Source organism: Salvelinus fontinalis, unplaced genomic scaffold (assembly GCF_029448725.1).
Source record: "Salvelinus fontinalis isolate EN_2023a unplaced genomic scaffold, ASM2944872v1 scaffold_1780, whole genome shotgun sequence".
NCBI lineage: Eukaryota > Metazoa > Chordata > Actinopteri > Salmoniformes > Salmonidae > Salvelinus > Salvelinus fontinalis.
This window is the reverse complement of record NW_026601989.1, coordinates 1-4,949: the sequence shown is the minus strand read 5'-3', so window position 1 is coordinate 4,949 and position 4,949 is coordinate 1.

Here is a 4,949-nt window from a genome sequence, read left to right as displayed (position 1 = left end):
AAACTAGCAAGGGCAATGATCACAAATCAGTCAAAACGTGGCTAATAGACTAGCTTATATATATTGATGTAGCTATTTATTCAACAAGATAAAAACACGGAGCCTAACTTTAGCTAGCTTCTGGGAGGATGTTATGACATTGGACGAGTGCCCAAATTTTTCCCCCATATCGTTTTTCTGTGGTACAGCTAGAGATGCAGCTGTAATTTGGTTAGCTAGCAAGAAATGTGAATTACAGTCGTGGCCAAAGGTTTTGAGAATGACACAAATATTAATTTCCACAAAGTTTGCTGCTTCAGTGTCTTTGGATATTTTTGTCAGATGTTACTATGGAATACAGAAGTATAATTACAAGCATTTCATAAGTGTCAAAGGATTTTATTGCCAATTACATGATGTTGATGCAAAGAGTCAATATTTGCAGTGTTGACCCTTCTTTTTCAAGACCACTGCAATCCGCCCTGGCATGCTGTCAATTAACTTCTGGGCCACATCCTGACTGGTGGCAGCCCATTCTTGCATAATCAGTGCTTGGAGTTTGTCAGAATTTGTGGGTTTTTGTTTGTCCACCCGCCTCTTGAGGATGGACCACAAGTTCTCTATGGGATTAGGTCTGGGGAGTTTCCTGACCATGGAGTTTCCTGACCATGGAGTTTCCTGACCATGGAACCAAAATATCAATGTTTTGTTCCCCAAGCCACTTAGTTATCACTTTTGCCTTATGGCAAGGTGTGCCATTGTTCGTCACCAAACTGTTCCTGGATGGTTGGGAGAAGTTGCTCTCGAAGGATGTGTTGGTACCATTATTTATTCATGGCTGTGTTCTTAGGAAAAATTGTGAGTTAGCCCACTCCCTTGGCTGAGAAGCAACCCCACACATGAATGGTCTCAGGATGCTTTACTGTTGGCATGACACAGGACTGATGGTAGTGCTCACCTTGTCTTCTCCGGACAAGCTTTTTTCTGGATGCCCCAAACACTCGGAAAGGGGATTCATCAGAGAAAAAGACTTTACCCCAGTCCTCAGCAGTCCAATCCCTGTACCTTTTGCAGAATATCAGTCTGTCCCTGATGTTTTTCCTGGAGAAGTGGCTTCTTTGCTGCCCTTCTTGACACCAGGCCATCCTCCAAAAGTCTTCGCCTCACTGTGCGTGCAGATGCACTCACACCTGCCTGCTGCCATTCCTTAGCAAGCCTTGTACTGGTGCTGCCCCGATCCCGCAGCTGAATCAACTTTAGGAGACACTCCTGGCGCTTGCTGGGCTTTCTTGGGCGCCCTGAAGCCTTCTTCACAACAATTGAACCGCTCTCCTTGAAGTTCTTGATGATCCGGTAAGTGTTTGATTTAGGTGCAATCTTACTGGCAGCAATATCCTTGCCTGTGAAGCCCTTTTTGTGCAAACCAATGGTGATGGCACGTGTTTCCTTGCAGTTAACCATGATTGACAGAGGAAGAACAATGATTCCAAGCACCACCCTCCTTTTGAAGCTTCCAGTCTGTTATTCAAACTCAATCAGCATGACAGAGTGGTCTCCAGCCTTGTCCTCGTCAACACTCACACCTGTCTTAACGAGAGAATCACTGACATGATGTCAGCTGGTTCTTTTGTGGCAGGGCTGAAATGCAGTGCAAATGTTTTGTGGGGATTCAGTTAATTTGCATGGCAAAGAGGAACTTTGCAATTAATTGCAATTCATCTGATCACTCTTCATAACATTCTGGAGTATATGCAAATTGCCATCATACAAACTGAGGCAGCAGACTTTGTGAAAATTAATATTTGTGTCATTCTCAAAACTTTTGGCCATGACTGTACTTTGCTAGCTAGCTATGCTGAACTTGAACGGCTGTTATCCACAGTTAGCATATATCTTAGTTGTAAATCAAATGTATTTGGCATCGATCAAATGGGCAGGCAGCCAGGCAGGGTACCATTCAGTTGTCAAATTGTGGGTTGGGAGAAGCTGCAGAAGGATGAACAGCCTACTTTTCCCCATCATTAATCAGTGCAGTTTTGATCGGCCAAATACAAGCTGAAAAAGTTCAACAAGGTTCATCTACTGATCCCTCGTTAGATTTTAGCTCATCTGGCTCTGGCTAACATTAGTAGTTGATCTTGTAGTTGTTGATGTGCATAAACAACTGAGGGAGCGAGAGCCTGCTGTTTCATGGTTGTTTGATCAATAGGACTGTAAAGTTCCCAAATGTAAGAGATATTTGCATATTTTCAGAAATCCATTCAAGTGGATTTTGGTGAATGCTTTCTAAAGTTCTTAAGTCGCGCTGTTGCTACTGCCTGTAAACACACAGTCCAGTTCAAAGTGAATGATGACAGCCCTTGTGGGAAATGGCTTATTTTCATATAGGCTTACTGTAGCTCTGTCTGGCTATGGCGCATCGGTCTGTGTAGCATCCGGTCCTGGACGAGACAGATGTTTTTATTAGGTTTTATTTACTGCAGTGTCTATTAATTGTTCAATCACATGGCCGCTTTGCCACTCTATACTGCTATAGAATTTTCGCAAATGCCTTAGTCCAAGCCATTCTCAAACATTCTGTGACTGCTCGCTTCTCAGATAATGTTAAAAAATATGTTCTTCCTGGGAGTGTACACGAACAGATTTGAATAAGATTTCATGTTGCTAAAACGCTTTCAGTTCCACTTTTAATGCTGCCACAACCTCACAACCAATCAATGGAGAAGATTATCAAAACAATCACCAGATGCAACAGACAAATTACAATTTTGGGAGGAAAAATATAGTTTCCTTTCCCATATGATCGAGGGATGGTCTGTACTTTTTCTGTCCCATGAGGGAAGCCTGCACCCAAAGCTCCCCAAAGCCCTCACCAGTGGCAGGGACAAGATCAGTAGGACCACCTGGGTCCAGTAGCAGGAGGTGGTCTGTATCAGGAGAACCAGACACGTCACCCTCTGTCTGAAACGGCCCCCTATTCCTTCATGGTGCATTCCTTCTGACCAGAGCACTATGGGCTTTCCTATGTGGTCGGTTGGCATCAAAGACATGTTTCAAAAAGGGGAAGATGGCTGTATGTGCCTGGCTATTATAGCTTCATTATAATGTATGATCTCGATCCCTACACATCTCGGTCATTTCTACAATACTCCAACCCAGTTTCTGTCTGACATCAAGTGGAGATGCACCTATATGGCCAGCAGGTTTCCCTCTGATCTTTTAAGGGAGGGTGGGGCGAATCCAGCCACGTCTCTGGATATGTGGTTTGCCTGCCTGGGGAAGATTATTCAGTCTCTTCCTGGACATGGTGGGAAGGGGGGGGGGGGGGGGTCTGATCCGATCCATCGCTCATTCTACCCTTTCACCACTCGTTACCTTTCTCTTTCATCTTGGCAGATTGTCCAGAATGCAGGAGATTTAAAAAGGAAAGGAAGAGCAATCTCCACCAGCCAGAGAGAACAGGGCTGGAGGTGCTGCTGCTGCTGTGGCCTGCACATGGTCGTCATACAACAAACCAAGTCCCAGCCGCGTTCTGGGATGATATCCATCCACCGGGTTGATGTGATGACCTGGAGTACAATGAAACGGAGCCCTGTGCTGTCGAGCCAAGGTCGAGCAGAGAGACTAGAGAGACTAGAGAGACATGGAGAACAACGGCTTTGTCCAAGGATGCTTAACACCAGAGTGTGTTAAGGTGTGTGTGTGTGTGTACCTGTGTGTGTGGACGGTATAGCACAGCTTGTGTTTCTGTGTTTAAGGGGCTGAATCAGAGTTTCATTAGTGTTTACTCAACAGGCCTGAGGCTCTATCAAGAGGCACACAGTCAGACCAGGCTGTGTTGACACAGAAACAGGGCCATGGGATTGGTCTTTAGCTTTATTAACTTTGATCTGCCCATCCAGGGGTCATCAGAGCTTACTGCCTGCTGGGTTAAAGACACCACATGTAACCTTGATGGGTTAAAGGCACCACATGTAACCTTGATGGGTTAAAGACACCACATGTAACCTTGATGGGTTAAAGGCACCATATGTGACCTTGATGGGTTAAAGACACCACATGTAACCTTGATGGGTTAAAGACACCACATGTAACCTTGATGGGTTAAAGGCACCAAATGTAACCTTGATGGGTTAAAGACACCACATGTAACCTTGATGGGTTAAAGACACCACATGTAACCTTGATGGGTTAAAGACACCACATGTAACCTTGATGGGTTAAAGACACCACATGTAACCTTGGTGGGTTAAAGACACCACATGTAACCTTGGTGGGTTAAAGACACCACATGTAACCTTGATGGGTTAAAGACACCACATGTAACCTTGATGGGTTAAAGACACCACATGTAACCTTGATGGGTTAAAGACACCACATGTAACCTTGATGGGTTAAAGACACCACATGTAACCTTGATGGGTTAAAGACACCACATGTAACCTTGATGGGTTAAAGACACCACATGTAACCTTGCTGCCTGCTGGGTTAAAGACACCACATGTGACCTTGATGGGTTAAAGGCACCACATGTAACCTTGATGGGTTAAAGACACCACATGTAACCTTGATGGGTTAAAGGCACCACATGTAACCTTGGTGGTTTAAAGACACCACATGTAACCTTGATGGGTTAAAGACACCACATGTAACCTTGCTGCCTGCTGGGTTAAAGGCACCACATGTAACCTTGATGGGTTAAAGACACCACATGTAACCTTGGTGGTTTAAAGACACCACATGTAACCTTGATGGGTTAAAGAGACCACATGTAACCTTGATGGGTTAAAGACACCACATGTAACCTTGCTGCCTGCTGGGTTAAATACACCACATGTAACCTTGATGGGTTAAAGGCACCACATGTAACCTTGGTGGTTTAAAGACACCACATGTAACCTTGATGGGTTAAAGACACCACATGTAACCTTGCTGCCTGCTGGGTTAAAGGCACCACATGTAACCTTGCT